This window comes from Dipodomys spectabilis, unplaced genomic scaffold (genome assembly GCF_019054845.1).
Source record: "Dipodomys spectabilis isolate Male_0828 unplaced genomic scaffold, ASM1905484v1 ptg000652l, whole genome shotgun sequence".
NCBI lineage: Eukaryota > Metazoa > Chordata > Mammalia > Rodentia > Heteromyidae > Dipodomys > Dipodomys spectabilis.
In genome coordinates, this window is record NW_024871329.1 from 768,683 (window position 1) to 790,456 (window position 21,774).

A 21,774-nucleotide genomic window follows, 5' to 3' on the forward strand; every position below is an offset into this window, starting at 1 on the left:
CCGTGTGTCCCTGTGGGGACACGCTGTGCTGGCACGCCCCGTGTGTCCCTGTGGGGACACGCTGTGCTGGGACGCCCCGTGTGTCCCTGTGGCTGTGGGGACACGCTGTGCTGGCACGCCCCGTGTGTCCCTGTCCCTGTGGGGACACGCTGTGCTGGCACGCCCCGTGTGTCCCTGTGGCTGTGGGGACACGCTGTGCTGGGACGCCCCGTGTGTCCCTGTGGCTGTGGGGACACGCTGTGCTGGGACGCCCCGTGTGTCCCTGTGGCTGTGGGGACACGCTGTGCTGGCACGCCCCGTGTGTCCCTGTGGCTGCAGGCTATTCTCTGTGCCAGTCATGGCGTCCTGCATGCAAAAGCTGTGTTCTCCACGGACCGTGCAGCCGCTGGCCAGCGTGGGGCTCCTGGCCGGTCCTCCATCCCAACCTGCAGGGACACTGCGCGGAGCTACGCCGCCGCCTGCCAAGCCCCCTGTTTATTACTTTTATTTCTGTTGCCTCTAAGTAGCTGTACAAGGAAGTTCCGGGTCTGCAGCAGAGTGCGGGAGGCCAGGGTCTGACAGCGCCGCCCTCCCTCCTCTCCCTGCTTTCTGTCACTGATTAGGTCACAGTAGTGTGGAACAGTGATGTGTCCTTAGCGTCACACGCACAGTTAACCCTCTTAGTCTCTATTTCCTCATTCTCCTCTCAGTCCCAGCAAGCCCAGCCCGCGGTCCCTGCAGGAGGGTTGGAGAATCTGTTGTTTGCAAACCAGTTCCGGTGGGAATCTTTGGGGCCTGCATGAGTTTTGAGGACAGTTTGGAAAGTCGGCCTTGGTGTGCTGTGGCGTTCTAACAGAAGCGGGCTCCACCCCGCCCTCGTTAGCCCTCCGTGAGGTTTTAGGTTTCTTTCACATACCTTGGCCCCTGCATCTCTGTCTAGGAGATGACTCCTAAGAATTGCTTATGTAGAACCACCTGAGCCCGGTAACGATTTTTCTTTTGTTTTTGTTTTTCTGTCCTCCTTGCCATTGGACAGAGTGCCTGTGGACACTTTTATTGTTGTTAGCCTATCAATTTTAAATTTTAAGTTTTTAAATAAGGTTTCGTGGTGACATTTCCACACATGCGTGTACTCTCCCTTACCCCGTCCTCCTTTTGAAAAACAATTCTAATAGGTTTCATGTTCCATTTTCATGCGTGAACATGAACTACTGTGACAATGTTTATCCTCATTCACCCTCTCCCCTCTAGCTAATACCTCCCTCCTCCTCCAACAGAGACTCTTTTACTTTCCTGTCATTTTCTTTTTAGTCTGTAGTAATGGACCAGAGGTTTCCCCACAGCAATTGAGACATGCATATATTGTATTCTGATTAGAATAACCCTGTCTATTGTTTTCTCTTTCCTTCTCCCCTCCTCCCCCCCCCCCCCGCCCCCGCCCCGTGGTTCGGAATCCTTTAGTATCTGCCACAGTGGAGGTTTGTAATGAAGTTGTGTGGTTTTGCTGTATTTGGAAGGTGTGAAGGGTCGTTCAGCTGGTCCACTAGCCTAGGCTGTGACCTTCTAGGCTTGGATCATGTCCTTCCACTCTCTCCTTGCACTTAGCGTTTGTGGTGAGAAGTCTGCTGCTATTCTAATGGCCTGGTGTGGTCAAATATTGAGCAGCAGAGTACCACAGTCCCATCTGTGAGCACGCAGCCGTGCCCGGGCCGGGCAGCCGGTCCTTGCTGCACCATGGTGGCCAGTCCTGGGGAGCTGACCCTGGGCGGGCTCAGAGAAGGCTGGAGTTAGAGGGAACAAGCCAGAGGGGGCAGATGAAATCGGCCAGGGTCCAACCTGGACACTCACTGCTTCTCGGGTCTCTGGCTTTGTCTCTGCTTCTGTCCCCAGTGCACAGTCTCCCCTCCCGCTCCCTCTGGCTTGGTACTTTGTCTGTCTGTCTGTCTGTACCTGTTTGGCTGTCACTGTGCGCATGGGCATTCTTTGGGCAGGGAGGCAGCACGTTCTAGACGTACGCTAGGCACAGTGCAGGTGGGGCTGCATGGACTGCAAGCAGGAGCTGGACAGCCCTGTGGCCTGCTCTTCCCAGCTGCAGAAACATAAAAGGATCAGACACCTGTGTGTGTGTACATGCGTGTGTGCGTATGCACACGTGCATGTGTGTCTGTGTTGATACTGGGTCTTCAACTCAGGGCCTAAACTTTTGCTTAGCTTTTTTAGCTTATAACACGTGCTTCCCCTCCAGCTGGTTAATTGGAGAGGAGCATCTCAAGAATTTACCCGCCAGGGCTGGCTCAGAGCCACGGTCCCTGCGTCTCAGGCCCCCCTGGGGTTTCAGGCATGAGTTACCAGCACCATGAGGCCCTTCTGCCCCAGGCAGTAGCGCGTCCAGGCGGCCGCCGGCTGAGGGCCACGCAGGCCGTGCTGGACCCGGGAGGACTCGCGGGAGAGGGGACACCAGCATCCCCAGAGCAGGGCTGGGGCTCTGTCCACATAGCCACACACTCGCCAGGGATCCTCCCCAGCCCTCAGTGCCCCTGAGTCTCAGAGAGACCCCCCCCTCCCCCCACCGGCTGCGCCCTGAGCTGAGCTCGCTTCCTGGAGCTGGAATGTTGTTCGTCATCTGAACATTTCCACAAACCACAGATTTCCATCTTTATAAGGGCCAGGAGAAAATGACTTGAGTTCGGCAAGCACCAGGGACGAGCTGGCCAGGGCCCGGGCCTCGCTGCCCTGCGCGGTCCCCTCCCTCACCCCAGACCTATTTCTGCCGACCATCTCCCCTCTGCCTTCCTCCTGCTCCGACGCCCCGGAGGCCAGGAGCCCCCCCCCTGCTCTCCCTCCACGATGGTGATAAGCAGGTGGCCACACAGGACCACGCAGGGGTGTGCAAGGCCCCCTCACGGGCCCCTGCCCTGTCCCGCAGTGGCCCCGGGACACTCAGGGGCCAGTAATGGACGCAGGTCACAGCGCCCCGGGTCAGTGCATTTAGCCCGCTCTACTGTTGGAAGCCCTGAGCCAATGGTGCTGTGTGCATTTGTAGAGACGGGGCTCTGGCTCCGGCTGGCGTACAGGCGTCAGGAAGTGCCGGTGGTGCCAGTCTCCATGTGTGGTGGCGACCGGGCTGAATGGACGGCTCAGAGGGTGGCCTTGGGATGAAAGGACCCCGAGCTCAGCTCCACTCTGACACACCATGTCTGCGTGCGCTCCTGGACTTCAAGGCTCATGTGGGGAGAATGGCCCTGATGTCCACATCGGGCGGTGCCACTCCTGCTCAGTTCTGCACACAGTCCGTCACGGGCCGCCTGGCTGGCTGCGCGTCCCTCTTTTCCTTCTCTGGTAATGCTTCTGCGCCTCTCCTCCTGCGGGTGGCAGGGTGGAGGAGCGTGGTCACGTCCAGATGTCCACTCTGAGGGTGGCCGTGGCCTGCGGGTCCCCACAGTGACCATCTGCTCTATGGGGCCACCAGTGGGCACAATGAGCACACATAACTGTGTACACACACATGAACAGTGAGCAGAGCTGAGCACACACAACGGTGCACACACACAACCAGTGAGCAGAGCTGAGCACACATAACTATGTACACACACATGAACAGTGAGCAGAGCTGAGCACACATAACTGTGCACACACATGAACAGTGAGCAGAGCTGAGCACACATAACTGTGTACACACACATGAACAGTGAGCAGAGCTGAGCACACATAACTGTGCATACACACACATGACCAGTGAGCAGAGCTGAGCACACATAACTGTGTACACACACACATGACCCGTGAGCAGAGCTGAGCACACACAACTGTGCACACACACACACATGACCAGTGAGCAGAGCTGAGCACACATAACTGCACACAAACATGACTAGTGAGCAGAGCTGAGCACACATAACTGTGTACACACATGAACAGTGAGCAGAGCTGAGCACACATAACTGTGCACACACACATGAACAGTGAGCAGAGCTGAGCACACATAACTGTGCACACACATGAACAGTGAGCAGAGCTGAGCACACATAGCTGCACACACATGACCAGTGAGCAGAGCTGAGCACACATAACTGTGTATACACACATGACCAGTGAGCAGAGCTGAGCACAGATAACTGTGTACACACACATGAACAGTGAGCAGAGCTGAGCACACACAACGGTGCACACACACACATAACCAGTTAGCAGAGCTGAGCACACATAACTGTGTACACACACATAACCAGTGAGCAGAGCTGAGCACATATAACTGTGTACACACACATGACCAGTGAGCAGAGCTGAGCACACATAACTGCACACACATGAACAGTGAGCAGAGCTGAGCACACATAACTGTGCACACACATGAACAGTGAGCAGAGCTGAGCACACAACTGTGCACACACACACATGACCAGTGAGCAGAGCTTAGCAAACATAACTGTGCACACACACACATGACCCGTGAGCAGAGCTGAGCACACATAACTGTGTACACACATGACCAGTGAGCAGAGCTGAGCACACATAACTGTGTACACACACATGACCAGTGAGCAGAGCTGAGCACACATAACTGTGCACATACATGACCAGTGAGCAGAGCTGAGCACACATAACTGTGCACACACACATGACTAGTGAGCAGAGCTGAGCACACATAACTGTGCACATACATGACCCGTGAGCAGAGCTGAGCACACATAACTGAACACACATGACCAGTGAGCAGAGCTTAGCACACACAACTGTGCACACACATGACCAGTGAGCAGAGCTGAGCACACACAACTGTGCACACACATGACCAGTGAGCAGAGCTGAGCACACAACTGTGCACACACACACATGACCAGTGAGCAGAGCTGAGCACACATAACTGTGCACACACACACATGACCAGTGAGCAGAGCTGAGCACACATAACTGTGCACACACATGACCAGTGAGCAGAGCTGAGCACACATAACTGTGCACACACATGACCAGTGAGCAGAGCTGAGCACACACAACTGTGCACACACACACATGACCAGTGAGCAGAGCTGAGCACACATAACTGTGCACACACACACATGACCAGTGAGCAGAGCTGAGCACACATAACTGTGCACACACATGACCAGTGAGCAGAGCTGAGCACACACAACTGTGCACACACACACATGACCAGTGAGCAGAGCTGAGCACACATAACTGTGCATATACACACATGACCAGTGAGCAGAGCTTAGCACACACAACTGTGCACACACATGACCAGTGAGCAGAGCTTAGCACACATAACTGTGCACACACATGACCAGTGAGCAGAGCTGAGCACACATAACTGTGCACACACACACATGACCAGTGAGCAGAGCTGAGCACACATAACTGTGCACACACATGACCAGTGAGCACAGCTGAACACACATAACTGCACACACACACATGACCAGTGAGCAGAGCTGAGCACACACAACTGTGCACACACACACACATGACCAGTGAGCAGAGCTGAGCACACATAACTGGGCACACACACATGACTAGTGAGCAGAGCTAAGCACACATAACTGTGCACACACAGACCAGTGAGCAGAGCTGAGCACACACAACGGTGCACACACACACATGACCAGTGAGCAGAGCTGAGCACACATAACTGTGCACACACACACATGACCAGTGAGCAGAGCTGAGCACACACAACTGTGCACACACACACATGACCAGTGAGCAGAGCTGAGCACACACAACTGTGTACACACATGACCAGTGAGCAGAGCTTAGCAGACATAACTATGCACACACACACATGACCAGTGAGCAGAGCTGAGCACACACAACTGTGCACACACATGACCAGTGAGCAGAGCTGAGCACACACAACTGTGCACACACATGACCAGTGGGCAGAGCTTAGCACACATAACTGTGCACACACACACATGACCAGTGAGCAGAGCTGAGCACACATAACTGTGCACACACACATGACTAGTGAGCAGAGCTGAGCACACATAACTGCACACACACATGACCAGTGAGCAGAGCTGAGCACACACAACTGTGCACACACACACACACATGATTAGTGAGCAGAGCTTAGCACACATAACTGTGCACGCACACATGACCAGTGAGCAGAGCTGAGCACACACAACTGTGCACACACACACATGACCAGTGAGCAGAGCTGAGCATACACAACTGTGCACACACATGACCAGTGAGCAGAGCTGAGCACACACAACTGTGCACACACACACATGACCAGTGAGCAGAGCTGAGCACACACAACTGTGCACACACACACATGACTAGTGAGCAGAGCTGAGCACACATAACTGTGCACACACATGACCAGTGAGCAGAGCTGAGCACACACAACTGTGCACACACATGACCAGTGAGCAGAGCTGAGCACACACAACTGTGCACACACACATGACTAGTGAGCAGAGCTGAGCACAGATAACTGTGCACACACATGACCAGTGAGCAGAGCTGAGCACACACAACTGTGCACACACACACACATGACTAGTGAGCAGAGCTTAGCACACATAACTCTGCACACACACACGACCAGTGAGCAGAGCTGAGCACACAACTGTGCACACACACACATGACCAGTGAGCAGAGCTTAGCACACATAACTGTGCACACACACATGACCAGTGAGCAGAGCTTAGCACACATAACTGTGCACACACACACATGACCAGTGAGCAGAGCTGGACACACACAACTGTGCACACACACACATGACCAGTGGGCAGAGCTGAGCACACACAACTGTGCACACACACACATGACCAGTGAGCAGAGCTGGACACACACAACTGTGCACACACACACATGACTAGTGGGCAGAGCTGAGCACACATAACTGCACACACACACATGTCCAGTGAGCAGAGCTGAGCACACAACTGTGCACACACATGAACAGTGAGCAGAGCTGAGCACACACAACTGTGCATACACACACATGACCAGTGAGCAGAGCTGAGCACACATAACTGTGCACACACATGACCAGTGAGCAGAGCTGAGCACACACAACTGTGCACACACATGACCAGTGAGCAGAGCTGAGCACACACAACTGTGCACACACACACATGACTAGTGAGCAGAGCTGAGCACACATAACTGTGCACACACACACATGTCCAGTGAGCAGAGCTGAGCACACACAACTATGGGCACACACACACACACACACACACACACACACACACACACACAGGACCAGCTCAGACGTTGCAGGGCTGTGGCAGGAAGAAGGGGGTCGCAGGGCTGTGGTGGGGGTTAGGGGGGCTCGGATGACCTGAAGGCCTGGCTGGGTGGGACTCTGCGGCCCCACTCAGGCCCCGCGGGGTCTCTTGGCCGCTGTTGCTCCTCGGGCTTCAGAGCCCAGAGTCCTCTGCGTGACCCACTTCCCAGGCTGGCTGCGCTGAGCGCTGGTTAGTGTCCTGCAGAGAGAGGGTCGGGCAGCCCGCCCTGCCTCTGCCCCGCACAGCCCAGCTCCAGGCAGGGCCGGGAGGCTGGGGCTGGGGCGCAGAGCGGACGACCGGGCGGCGGCGGCCTGCTCATCAGCCTCAGCCACCAAGCACGCAGAGGCTCTCGCCCGGCAATCTTATGCCCTGGCTGCTGCTCGGCCTCTCAGTCAGGACGAGGTCTGGGAGCCTCCTCGCTTGGCAGCAGCTGGCGTGTGCCTTTATTCAGGAGGAGCCTGCCCCGTCCCCAGCCCAGCCACTGCCTGGGACCCAGCATCGGACAGACAGATCTGTGACCCTCGGGCTGCGTCCACCGTGACCTTTACTGCCCTGGGCACAGGAGGGCCAGAGAAGACCGAAGAAGGACCGTCAGAGCACAGAAATACATGCCGGGCCGGGCGCTGGTGGCTCACACCTGTAATCCTAGCTACTCAGGAGGCTGAGATCTGAGGATCGAGGTTCAAAGCCAGCCCGGGCAGGAGAGACCGTGAGACCCCTATCTCCAATAAACCACCAGAAAACCGGAAGTGGTGCTGTAGCTCAAGTGGTCGAGCGCTCGCCTTGAGCTGAAGAGCTGAGGGACAGCGCCCAGGCCCAGAGTTCAAGCCCCACGACCGACAAAAAAAAAAAAAAAAAGAAATACATGCCGGGGCACACACGAGTCCCCAGCCACCCCAGGAACACACACACACACACTCCAGAAATGCACACACACAGTGTTCTGTAGAGAGCAGAGAGGCTGGCAAAGGCACCCTGGGAACATTTGCACACACCTGCACACCCGCACGAGCACACACACACACATGTCCATGGCCCAGCCAGGCCCTCAGAGCTCCTGTCTTCAGCGTGAGGTGGCGAGGATGAGACCCAGGGCTGCCCTGCCCCGCCAGGCTCCGGCTGCCAGGGTCTGCGGTGATGGCCCGGCAGGGTGGGGCCGCCCGTGCTCTGGAGAGCCGGGTCTGTCTTTCCAAACCGCAGTTACGTAGCGGGGGCCAGGCGGCATGTTTACAGTGCGGGGCGGCGGAAGAGAGCCTGTAAACACTGAAGAATTGCAAAATCGGTGCCTGGCATCCAAGACATCAGAGCACCCCGAGTTCTGGAGGGCCGAGTCTCTGCGCAGAACGCCACCCCCCCCGCCCGCACCCTGGGGCCAGGAGCCAGGCAGAGTGGACGGGGCCAGAGGGCCACTCTCCCTGGGAGTTCCCTGATGTCCAGGAGCCCTGCACAGATGGCAGCCCCACCCTCCTGCCAGGCCCTCCTCGAGTCCCCGGCCTGCAGCCTGGCCTTGCTTCCTCACATGGCTGTGCTCCTGGGGACAGAGGGAGCTCTCTGCCCAGGGTCCCGGGAGGACTTGCCATGTGGTGGCCCTGGGTGGCATGGGGGGCAGGGAGCCCCAGGCCCCGCACCTGGTAGTGGGGACGGAGGTGAGGCCCTATGACTCCCGAGGCAGAGACTGCAAGGGCCCTGTGGCCGCCTGCTGTGGGGAGAGGCAGGACTCCCACGCCTTGGGCAGAGGGCGGCTCTGCGGCCCCGAGTGAGGCCCGGTATCCAATTCCTTTTGTGGTGTTATACTGCCAGAGGATGGCGCTCTGTCTCGTGGTCAGTGTGTGGTGCTGTCATGTGGTCAGTGTGTGATGCTCTGTCATGTGGTCAGTGTGTGGTGGTCTGTCATGTGGTTAGTGTGTGGTGCTGTCATGTGGTTACTGTGTGGTGCTCTGTCATGTGGTCAGTGTGTGGTCTGTCATGTGGTCAGTGTGTGGTGCTCTGTCTCGTGGTCAGTGTGTGGTGCTGTCATGTGGTCAGTGTGTGATGCTCTGTCATGTGGTCAGTGTGTGGTGGTCTGTCATGTGGTTAGTGTGTGGTGCTGTCATGTGGTTACTGTGTGGTGCTCTGTCATGTGGTCAGTGTGTGGTCTGTCATGTGGTCAGTGTGTGGTGCTCTGTCATGTGGTCAGTGTGTGGTCTGTCATGTGGTTAGTGTGTGGTGCTGTCATGTGGTCAGTGTGTGGTGGTCTGTCATGTGGTCAGTGTGTGGTGCTCTGTCATGTGGTCAGTGTGTGGTGCTCTGTCATGTGGTCAGTGTGTGGTGGTCTGTCATGTGGTCAGTGTGTGGTGCTGTCATGTGGTCAGTGTGTGATGCTCTGTCATGTGGTCAGTGTGTGGTGCTCTGTCATGTGGTCAGTGTGTGGTGCTGTCATGTGGTCAGTGTGTGGTGCTGTCATGTGGTCAGTGTGTGGTGGTCTGTCATGTGGTTAGTGTGTGGTGCTCTGTCATGTGGTCAGTGTGTGGTGCTGTCATGTGGTCAGTGTGTGGTGCTGTCATGTGGTCAGTGTGTGGTGCTGTCATGTGGTCAGTGTGTGGTGCTGTCATGTGGTCAGTGTGTGGTGCTCTGTCATGTGGTCAGCGTGTGGTACTCTGTCATGTGGTCAGCGTGTGGTACTCTGTCATGTGGTCAGTGTGTGGTGCTGTCATGTGGTCAGTGTGTGATGCTGTCATGTGGTCAGTGTGTGGTGCTCTGTCATGTGGTCAGTGTGTGGTGGTCTGTCATGTGGTCAGTGTGTGGTGGTCTGTCATGTGGTCAGTGTGTGGTGCTCTGTCATGTGGTCAGTGTGTGGTGCTCTGTCATGTGGTCAGTGTGTGGTGCTGTCATGTGGTCAGTGTGTGGTCTGTCATGTGGTCAGTGTGTGGTGCTCTGTCATGTGGTCAGTGTGTGGTGCTGTCATGTGGTCAGTGTGTGGTGCTCTGTCATGTGGTCAGTGTGTGGTCTGTCATGTGGTCAGTGTGTGGTGCTCTGTCATGTGGTTAGTGTGTGGTGGTCTGTCATGTGGTCAGTGTGTGGTGGTCTGTCATGTGGTCAATGTGTGGTGCTGTCATGTGGTCAGTGTGTGGTGCTCTGTCATGTGGTCAGTGTGTGGTGCTCTGTCATGTGGTCAGTGTGTGATGCTCTGTCTCGTGGTCAGTGTGTGGTGCTCTGTCATGTGGTCAGTGTGTGGTGCTGTCATGTGGTCAGTGTGTGGTGCTCTGTCATGTGGTCAGTGTGTGGTGCTCTGTCATGTGGTCAGTGTGTGGTGCTCTGTCATGTGGTTAGTGTGTGGTGCTGTCATGTGGTCAGTGTGTGGTGCTCTGTCATGTGGTCAGTGTGTGGTCTGTCATGTGGTCAGTGTGTGGTGCTGTCATGTGGTCAGTGTGTGGTGGTCTGTCATGTGGTCAGTGTGTGGTGCTGTCTTGTGGTCAGTGTGTGATGCTCTGTCATGTGGTCAGTGTGTGGCGCTGTCATGTGGTCAGTGTATGGTGCTGTCATGTGGTCAGTGTTTGATGCTCTGTCATGTGGTCAGTGTGTGGTGGTCTGTCATGTGGTTAGTGTGTGGTGGTCTGTCATGTGGTCAGTGTGTGGTGCTCTGTCTCGTGGTCAGTGTGTGATGCTCTGTCATGTGGTCAGTGTGTGGTGGTCTGTCATGTGGTCAGTGTGTGGTGCTCTGTCATGTGGTCAGTGTGTGGTGCTGTGATGTGGTCAGTGTTGGTGCTGTCATGTGGTCAGTGTGTGGTGCTGTCATGTGATCAGTGTGTGGTGCTCTGTCATGTGGTCAGTGTGTGGTGCTGTCATGTGGTCAGTGTGTGGTGCTGTCATGTGGTCAGTGTGTGGTGGTCTGTCACATGGTCAGTGTGTGATGCTCTGTCATGTGGTCAGTGTGTGGTGCTCTGTCATGTGGTTAGTGTGTGGTGGTCTGTCATGTGGTCAGTGTGTGGTGATCTGTCATGTGGTTAGTGTGTGGTACTCTGTCATGTGGTCAGTGTGTGGTGCTCTGTCATGTGGTCAGTGTGTGGTGCTCTGTCATGTGGTCAGTGTGTGATGCTCTGTCTCGTGGTCAGTGTGTGGTGCTCTGTCATGTGGTCAGTGTGTGGTGCTGTCATGTGGTCAGTGTGTGGTGCTCTGTCATGTGGTCAGTGTGTGGTGCTCTGTCATGTGGTCAGTGTGTGGTGCTCTGTCATGTGGTTAGTGTGTGGTGCTGTCATGTGGTCAGTGTGTGGTGCTCTGTCATGTGGTCAGTGTGTGGTCTGTCATGTGGTCAGTGTGTGGTGCTGTCATGTGGTCAGTGTGTGGTGGTCTGTCATGTGGTCAGTGTGTGGTGCTGTCATGTGGTCAGTGTGTGATGCTCTGTCATGTGGTCAGTGTGTGGCGCTGTCATGTGGTCAGTGTGTGGTGCTGTCATGTGGTCAGTGTTTGATGCTCTGTCATGTGGTCAGTGTGTGGTGGTCTGTCATGTGGTTAGTGTGTGGTGGTCTGTCATGTGGTCAGTGTGTGGTGCTCTGTCTCGTGGTCAGTGTGTGATGCTCTGTCATGTGGTCAGTGTGTGGTGGTCTGTCATGTGGTCAGTGTGTGGTGCTGTGTTATGTGGTCAGTGTGTGGTGCTCTGTCATGTGGTTAGTGTGTGGTGCTGTCATGTGGTTAGTGTGTGGTGCTGTCATGTGGTCAGTGTGTGGTGCTGTCATGTGGTCAGTGTGTGGTGCTCTGTCATGTGGTCAGTGTGTGGTGATCTGTCATGTGGTCAGTGTGTGGTGCTGTGTTATGTGGTCAGTGTGTGGTGCTCTGTCATGTGGTCAGTGTGTGGTGCTGTCATGTGGTCAGTGTTGGTGCTGTCATGTGGTCAGTGTGTGGTGCTGTCATGTGGTCAGTGTGTGGTGCTCTGTCATGTGGTTAGTGTGTGGTGGTCTGTCTCGTGGTCAGTGTGTGGTGCTCTGTCATGTGGTCAGTGTGTGGTGCTGTCATGTGGTCAGTGTGTGGTGCTGTCATGTGGTCAGTGTGTGGTGCTCTGTCATGTGGTCAGTGTGTGGTGCTGTCATGTGGTCAGTGTGTGGTGCTCTGTCATGTGGTCAGTGTGTGGTGCTGTCATGTGGTCAGTGTGTGGTCTGTTATGTGGTCAGTGTGTGGTGCTCTGTCATGTGGTTAGTGTGTGGTGGTGTGTCATGTGGTCAGTGTGTGGTGGTCTGTCATGTGGTCAGTGTGTGGTGCTGTCATGTGGTCAGTGTGTGGTGCTGTCATGTGGTTAGTGTGTGGTGGTCTGTCATGTGGTCAGTGTGTGGTGCTGTCATGTGGTCAGTGTGTGGTGCTGTCATGTGGTCAGTGTGTGGTGCTGTCATGTGGTCAGTGTATGGTGCTCTGTCATGTGGTTAGTGTGTGCTCTGTCATGTGGTCAGTGTGTGGTGCTGTCATGTGGTCAGTGTGTGGTCTGTCATGTGGTCAGTGTGTGGTGCTCTGTCATGTGGTCAGTGTGTGGTGGTCTGTCATGTGGTCAGTGTGTGGTGCTCTGTCATGTGGTCAGTGTGTGGTGCTCTGTCATGTGGTCAGTGTGTGGTGCTCTGTCATGTGGTCAGTGTGTGATGCTCTGTCATGTGGTCAGTGTGTGGTGGTCTGTTATGTGGTCAGTGTGTGGTGCTGTCATGTGGTCAGTGTGTGGTGGTCTGTCATGTGGTCAGTGTGTGGTGCTCTGTCTCGTGGTCAGTGTGTGGTGGTCTGTCATGTGGTCAGTGTGTGATGCTCTGTCATGTGGTCAGTGTGTGGTGGTCTGTTATGTGGTCAGTGTGTGGTGCTGTCATGTGGTCAGTGTGTGGTGCTGTCATGTGGTCAGTGTGTGGTGCTCTGTCATGTGGTCAGTGTGTGGTCTGTCATGTGGTCAGTGTGTGGTGCTCTGTCATGTGGTCAGTGTGTGGTGCTCTGTCATGTGGTCAGTGTGTGGTGGTCTGTCATGTGGTCAGTGTGTGGTGCTCTGTCATGTGGTCAGTGTGTGATGCTGTCATGTGGTCAGTGTGTGGTGCTCTGTCATGTGGTTAGTGTGTGGTGCTGTCATGTGGTCAGTGTTTGATGCTTTCATGTGGTCAGTGTGTGGTGCTCTGTCATGTGGTTAGTGTGTGGTGGTCTGTCATGTGGTCAGTGTGTGGTGCTCTGTCATGTGGTTAGTGTGTGGTGCTGTCATGTGGTCAGTGTGTGGTGATCTGTCATGTGGTTAGTGTGTGGTGCTCTGTCATGTGGTCAGTGTGTGGTGCTGTCATGTGGTCAGTGTGTGGTGCTGTCATGTGGTCAGTGTGTGGTGCTGTCATGTGGTCAGTGTGTGGTGCTCTGTCATGTGGTCAGTGTGTGGTGCTGTCATGTGGTCAGTGTGTGGTCTGTCATGTGGTCAGTGTGTGGTGGTCTGTCATGTGGTCAGTGTGTGGTGGTCTGTCATGTGGTTAGTGTGTGGTGCTCTGTCATGTGGTCAGTGTGTGGTGCTCTGTCATGTGGTGAGTGTGTGGTGCTGTCATGTGGTCAGTGTGTGATGCTCTGTCATGTGGTCAGTGTGTGATGCTCTGTTTCGTGGTCAGTGTGTGATGCTGTCATGTGGTCAGTGTGTGGTGCTGTCATGTGGTCAGTGTGTGGTGCTCTGTCATGTGGTCAGTGTGTGATGCTCTGTTTCGTGGTCAGTGTGTGGTGCTGTCATGTGGTCAGTGTGTGGTGCTCTGTCATGTGGTCAGTGTGTGCTCTGTCATGTGGTCAGTGTGTGGTCTGTCATGTGGTCAGTGTGTGGTGGTCTGTCATGTGGTCAGTGTGTGGTGCTCTGTCATGTGGTCAGTGTGTGGTGCTGTCATGTGGTCAGTGTGTGGTGCTCTGTCATGTGGTCAGTGTGTGGTGCTCTGTCATGTGGTTAGTGTGTGGTGCTCTATCATGTGGTCAGTGTGTGGTGCTCTGTCATGTGGTTAGTGTGTGGTGCTCTATCATGTGGTTAGTGTGTGGTGCTCTGTCATGTGGTCAGTGTGTGATGCTCTGTTTCGTGATCAGTGTGTGATGCTGTCATGTGGTCAGTGTGTGGTGCTGTCATGTGGTCAGTGTGTGGTGCTCTGTCATGTGGTCAGTGTGTGGTGCTCTGTCATGTGGTCAGTGTGTGGTGGTCTGTCATGTGGTCAGTGTGTGGTGCTGTCATGTGGTTAGTGTGTGGTGCTCTGTCATGTGGTCAGTGTGTGGTGCTCTGTCATGTGGTCAGTGTGTGGTGCTGTCATGTGGTCAGTGTGTGGTGATCTGTCATGTGGTCAGTGTGTGGTGCTCTGTCATGTGGTCAGTGTGTGGTGCTCTGTCATGTGGTCAGTGTGTGGTGATCTGTCATGTGGTCAGTGTGTGGTGCTCTGTCATGTGGTCAGTGTGTGGTGCTCTGTCATGTGGTCAGTGTGTGGTGCTGTCATGTGGTTAGTGTGTGGTGCTGTCATGTGGTCAGTGTGTGGTGCTCTGTCATGTGGTCAGTGTGTGGTGCTGTCATGTGGTCAGTGTGTGGTGGTCTGTCATGTGGTCAGTGTGTGGTGGTCTGTCATGTGGTCAGTGTGTGGTCTGTCATGTGGTCAGTGTGTGGTGCTGTCATGTGGTCAGTGTGTGGTGGTCTGTCACGTGGTCAGTGTGTGGTGCTCTCTTTGCTGAAAAACAAAGCAACCTCGCTGCTGTGAGTCTGCCTTGTGCTGGGCTGTTTCCACTGGGCCAGAGCCCACCTGGGAGCTCCCTCCCTGCGGGACGCTGCGGGCAGCACCAGGAGGGCCTGGCTTTGCTGCCCAGTGTGATTGCACTGAGCTGAGTGTGGGGTCTGCCTGTGAGCCAAATGTGTGAGCCCTGTGTGTCACGCCATGCGTCCTTGAGGCGGGGACCCGGCAGGGCCCGAACGTGGACCCAAGCTGCTCCTTCTCCCCTTGGCCACCCTGCTTGGAGTGTTCAGGAGCCCAGACACCTGCAGGAGAGGCTGAGGGCCTGCAAAGCAAGTCAGCGTCCAGAAGAGCTGCCCGGCTCAGGACGGGGCCGGATGCCCACCAGGAGCCTTCCTGAGGGTGCTGGATGCTCCAGCGCACACGTGCATGCCCACACTGCAACCCAGGTCTGTGCTACATGAGTGCACACAAGGCACACCTCGTGAGTTTGCAGTCCCACACACTTTCATGTCCACAGGCAGGCCGGAGCGCGTCCAGGCCAGGAGACGGCCCGGGGGCGCCGTGCCGGGGGCGCTGGCCAGGAGCCCCGGGAGAGGACCGAAGGTCCAGACGCAGGGCTCCTGCAGACGCCGACCCAGCTCATGGCTCAGCACCCTGGCCTCTCCCAGAGCCAACAGACGGATGGAAGACTAAACAATTTCGTCCACTTCTCATTTCCCGAAAAATCCTCTCTGCCCAAATAAATAGATGCGTTCCGCTGCCTGGAGGACTGGTCATGCTGGCCTCGCTCGGGGGGCTGGGGAGCCCGGGAGCAGCCGCGCTCCGCCCCGCCCCACACACAGCCGGCGTGCCCCTGCTCTGAGAATTGTCCTTCCTGGGGCCCAGGCACCCCTGAGACCGAGTCCCCTGGAAGTGGAGGGGATACGGGCAGGGCTGAGGCTCACGGTCCTCATGCCGCTGAGGCCCCAGATGGGCGGCCGTGCGTGCGTGGTGGAAGCGTGGCGGAGGCCCGCTTCATCTGCTTCCCAGAGGCTTTTGGTGGAACCAACGATGCAGCGAGTGCGTGAAGTAGAGCAAGGCAGGTGTGCACGCAGCCGAGCCCAGCATGCTCCGAGACCTCGGAGGGCAGCACTGCACTGTGGCTGACCTCCACTGGCCCGGTCAGTGCTACTACACACAGAGAGGAGAAGCGGACGAGGATAGGAAACCCAGAAAGCGGCACCTGCCCGCCCCCACTGAGCCCCGAGGCTCCAGAGAATGGGTCAGTTATGGTTTCTAGCTGTTTCTAGAAGACACCATGTTTGAATCACTGGTCCTTGCCAACCATGGGCTCCGTAAGCATGGCAGGATCATTATCTCAAGTGGCAGGCAGACGTTCATGTGCAGGAAATGCAGGGAAAGCAAAGCAACCAAACTCCTCGGAGGTAATTCGGGAGAAAAGCATAGATGGCCTGGAGTATGGAGACCGGAGGACACGGAGCAGGTCATGTGGACCTCATGGGTATGGAGAATGGAGGACCCAGTGATGGTCATGTGGACCTCATGGTGTTGGAGACCGTAGGACACGGAGCAGGTCATGCAGTCTGTGTGGGGGTGGAGACCGGAGGACCCAGAGCAGGAAGTGGCAATAAATCCACAGGATGGACAGAGGGCAGTACCGGCTGGTCCCCCAGGGGCTAGGCGGGGTCTCCGGATAGCATGAGGAAAGGAAACGCCCCTGAGTTTCCTTTGTAACAGATTCGGAGATGGTGAGCCGTGAGCTGAGCAGAGAGCCCCCTCTGCAGCAGCTCAGTAGAGAGCCAGAGCCCCTGCTCTGCCCTGGGTGTGGGTCACAAACTCCGCCCCAGCTGGAGAGAGGCGATGGAGCCTCTGCAGCGCGTGGGCCCTGGGGACGGCCGTGTGCAAAAGCACCCAACACGTGCAAGAATCACAATGGCCTCATTTGTGGGTTTGAGGTCGCCCCACTGGAGGGAACAGAGGGGGCGGGGCTCAAAAGTGGCCCAAGGCTGGGCTCAGGGCAGTCTCGTGAAATGTCACACGTGGGTCCGGCGTGCAAGCCTGGGCCACAGCCCCTCTGCTCTGCCTCCTCCCGCTGGGAAACGCGGCCGCTCCTGGGGGCTCCAAACCTCTTGTCGGGGAGCCAGCAGCAAGTCTGCATGGCATTGCCTGGTGGGTGCCGGTCTCCCCGTCCTGGACCGCTCCTGTCCGTGTCCATGGCTGGCCCTGGGCCTGCCCCTGGAGGGCGTGCAGGGTGCTCTGTGGGCTCTGATCCCCTGCCTCTCGGCCCGGGCACTGGGGGCTGCGGACTGGCGTGCTCTCCAGGCCCCGGCAGCAAGACCTGACTGAGGTAGAGTCCCTGCCCGTGGTCTCCAGTGGCCACCCAGATGGAAAGTAGCCAGCAGTCTGCAGACTCCGGTCTCTGGAGACCCCAAGGCCATCGTCTAGCCAGTGCAGTGTCCACTGCTTACTGTGGAGCTGGGCCGGGGTCATGGGGGACAGATGCCTGCCCTTTCTGGGCATAAGAGGGACAGGAAGGGGGTGGCGTGAGCGGGCGAGGGGGCAGGGGGAGGGCGCCTCCCGGGACCGGGAGGGAGCAGCGGGGCAGTGGGTGATGAGGGGAGAGTGTGCACATGGGTCAGTGGCTGGCATGGCTCTGCCCCGTGGCCATCTCCAGCCTCGGGACACACACTGGCGCTGGGCAGCAAGGGCCAGGTCGGACCTAGCCCGGCAGTCCCAGCCGTCTCCTCCAAGCCCTGGTGCGTCCAAGGTGGAGCCCTGGCCGTTCTTGGCATTGGTGCCACAGCCCAGGAGCCCCTTATAAGGCCGAGCTGCCCGGGTGCCTGGTGGCCTTGGGACCAGGGACGAGGGCAGCCGGTCCCGTGGGCGCCCCTCCCCTGCTCTTCCCACAGGTCCCTCGGAGCCCAGTGAGTCCCCAACTACCTTCATGCCACAGCCCCGCTGTGACCCCACAGCCAGGGTCTGGGCTGGTGTGTGCACACTCTGACCCCAGCACCCGGGTAGAGCCAGATCACGCTGTGTGTGCATACTCACAAATACAGCTCTAATGTGCCTCAGCCAGTGGCCAGCAAGCGTGGGGCGGCCAGCTGCTCCGGCTCTTCCTCCCTGCCCCAGGGTCTCAGTACTCCCGCCTCACCCAGTACTTCCTCTCTGGTCTAGGTCCTCCCGCCTACGGCTCTGGCTTTGGGTAGCTGTTGAGTGACCCCCAGGCCCTGCCATGCAGACCTGCTGCTCCCTCAGGAGGGCCGGCCGCTGCTGCCCTCCCCCACTCCCTAAGGCCAGCCTGCTCCTTGGGGGTCACCGGTCCCTCCCTCCCACCTGCCCTCTGCATTCCACACATTTTTCCCAGGCCTGGGCAGGCCTCTGGGCTGGGGGAGGGAGTGGCGGGCCACCTCCTCCCACCCCTGGGGAGGCCCGCCGGCCTCACCTACTCCTGCCCAGAATGGCTGCTCCAGAGCAGGCCTGGGGCAGGCCTGCGCCCGCTCGCCAGGGCACAGTCCACACACGGCCCGCCCCCAGACCCAGGCAACACCTGCCAGGCGGCAGGGGCGGCAGCAGGCGCCGGCTGCGGGGAGCGGCCATGCAGGAGCAGACAGGGGGCCAAGGAGCAGCTCGCTGGACAGGCCGGCAGGACAGGGCCTGCCCGGGCAGCTGGGCCTCCGCTCAGCTCCGTGCTCCCCCAGGCGTCCTCCTGTACCCAGCCTACGTCCTAACCCCCCTCCCCCGGCCTCTGCTCAGCTCCGTGCTCCCCCAGGCGTCCTGTTCCCAGCCTGCGTCCTAACCCCCCCTGGGCCGCAGCTCCAGCCGCCCTGAGCCCACACGGTCCTGTTAGCCTGCTGGACTGTGGCACCGCTGGCCGAGGGGTGGACGGTGGTGCTCACAGGCCTTCCAAATCTGCACGAGGCAGAAGCCTGCCATCCTGAGATGCACTATTGGTCTCAATACATGGATACTTGGTGGAGACCCACAGGGAACTGTGTGAGGTGCCACGCGACTGACACTGTGTGGAGAGCTGTCACGCGACAGCGCGTGTAGGGAGTCACGTGAGAGCGTGTGCAGGGTGTCACGTGACAGCGCGTGCAGGGAGTCAGATGACAGCGTGTGCAGGGAGTCAGATGACAGCGCGTGCAGGGAGTCACGTGAGAGCGCGTGCAGGGAGTCACGTGAGAGCGCGTGCAGGGTGTCAGGTGACAGTGTGTGCAGGGAGTCACGTGAGAGCGTGTGCAGGGAGTCACGTGAGAGCGTGTGCAGGGCGTCACGTGAGAGCGCGTGCAGGGAGTCACGTGAGAGCGTGTGCAGGGAGTCACGTGAGAGCGTGTGCAGGGTGTCACGTGAGAGCGCGTGCAGGGTGTCAGGTGACAGTGTGTGCAGGGTGTCAGATGACAGCGTGTGCAGGGAGTCACGTGAGAGCGTGTGCAGGGAGTCACGTGAGAGCGTGTGCAGGGTGTCACGTGAGAGCGTGTGCAGGGAGTCACGTGAGAGCGTGTGCAGGGAGTCACGTGAGAGCGTGTGCAGGGTGTCACGTGAGAGCGCGTGCAGGGTGTCAGGTGACAGTGTGTGCAGGGTGTCAGATGACAGCGTGTGCAGGGAGTCACGTGAGAGCGTGTGCAGGGAGTCACGTGAGAGCGTGTGCAGGGTGTCACGTGAGAGCGTGTGCAGGGAGTCACGTGAGAGCGTGTGCAGGAGTCACGTGAGAGCGCGTGCAGGGAGTCACGTGAGAGCGTGTGCAGGGAGTCACGTGAGAGCGTGTGCAGGGAGTCACGTGAGAGCGTGTGCAGGGAGTCACGTGACAGCGCGTGCAGGGTGTCAGGTGGCAGCGTGTGCAGGGAGTCACGTGAGAGCATGTGCAGGGAGTCACGTGGCAGCGCGTGCAGGGAGTCACGTGAGAGCGTGTGCAGGGTGTCAGGTGACAGCGCGTGCAGGGTGCTGACTGTGTTCCAGGACTGGAGTAGATGATGCAGTCTGGCTACAGCGGGATCCACCTGGCTGTAGAGACTAACTTTCCTCTGTGGGCTGTGGGCCTCATGGGCTGTGGGCCTCATGGGCTGTGGGCTCCCCGTGGGCTGTGGGCTCCCCGTGGGCTGTGGGCCCTCCTGTGGGCTGTGATCCTCCCCGTGGGCTGTGGGCTCCCTGTGGGCTGTGGGCTCTGCGTGGGCTGTGGGCTCCCCGTGTGTTGTGGGCTCCCCGTGGGCTGTGGGCTCCCCATGGGCTGTGGGCTCCCTGTGGGCTGTGATCCTCCCCGTGGGCTGTGATCCTCCCCGTGGGCTGTGATTCTCCCCGTGGGCTGTGATCCTCCTCATGGGCTATGGGCTCCCCGTGGGCTGTGGGCTCCCCATGGGCTGTGGGCTCCCCGTGGGCTGTGGGCTCCCTGTGGGCTGTGGGCCCTCCCGTGGGCTGTGGGCTCCCCGTGGGCTGTGGGCCTCATGGGCTATGATCCTCCCCGTGGGCTGTGGGCTCCTCATGGGCTATGGGCTCCCCGTGGGCTGTGGGCTCCCCATGGGCTGTGGGCTCCCCGTGGGCTGTGGGCTCCCTGTGGGCTGTGGGCCCTCCCGTGGGCTGTGGGCTCCCTGTGGGCTGTGGGCCTCATGGGCTATGATCCTCCCCGTGGGCTGTGGGCTCCCCGTGGGCTGTGGGCTCCCCGTGGGCTGTGGGCTCCCTGTGGGCTCTGATCCTCCTCATGGGCTGTGGGCTCCCCGTGGGCTGTGGGCTGTGATCCTCCTCATGGGCTGTGGGCTCCCCGTGGGCTGTGGGCTCCCCGTGGGCTGTGGGCTCCCCGTGGGCTGTGATCCTCCCCGTGGGCTGTGGGCTCCCCGTGGGCTGTGGGCTCCCCGTGGGCTGTGATCCTCCCTGTGGGCTGTGGGCTCCCTGTGGGCTGTGATCCTCCCCGTGGGCTGTGTGCTCCCCGTGGGCTGTGGGCTCCCCGTGGGCTGTGATCCTCCCCGTGTGTTGTGGGCTCCCCGTGGGCTGTGGGCTCCCCGTGGGCTGTGATCCTCCCCGTGGGCTGTGTGCTCCCCGTGTGTTGTGGGCTCCCCGTGGGCTGTGGGCTCCCCGTGGGCTGTGGGCTCCCCGTGGGCTGTGATCCTCCCCGTGGGCTGTGGGCCCCCCGTGGGCTGTGGGCCCCCCGTGGGCTGTGGACTCCCCGTGGGCTGTGATCCTCCCCGTGGGCTGTGGGCTTTGTGCTCCCCGTGGGCTGTGGGTTCCCCGTGGGCTGTGATCCTCCCCGTGGGCTGTGTGCTCCCCGTGGGCTGTGGGCTCCCCGTGGGCTGTGATCCTCCCCGTGGGCTGTGATCCTCCCCGTGTGTTGTGGGCTCCCCGTGGGCTGTGGGCTCCCGTGGGCTGTGATCCTCCCCGTGGGCTGTGTGCTCCCCGTGTGTTGTGGGCTCCCCGTGGGCTGTGGGCTCCCCGTGGGCTGTGGGCTCCCCGTGGGCTGTGATCCTCCCCGTGGGCTGTGGGCCCCCCCGTGGGCTGTGATCCTCCCCGTGGGCTGTGTGCTCCCCGTGGGCTGTGGGCTCCCCGTGGGCTGTGATCCTCCCCGTGGGCTGTGATCCTCCCCGTGTGTTGTGGGCTCCCCGTGGGCTGTGGGCTCCCCGTGGACTGTGATCCTCCCCGTGGGCTGTGGGCCCCCCGTGGGCTGTGGGCCCCCCGTGGGCTGTGGACTCCCCGTGGGCTGTGATCCTCCCCGTGGGCTGTGGGCTGTGTGCTCCCCGTGGGCTGTGGGCTCCCCATGGGCTGTGATCCTCCCCGTGGGCTGTGTGCTCCCCGTGGGCTGTGGGCTCCCCGTGGGCTGTGATCCTCCCCGTGGGCTGTGATCCTCCCCGTGTGTTGTGGGCTCCCCGTGGGCTGTGGGCTCCCCGTGGGCTGTGAT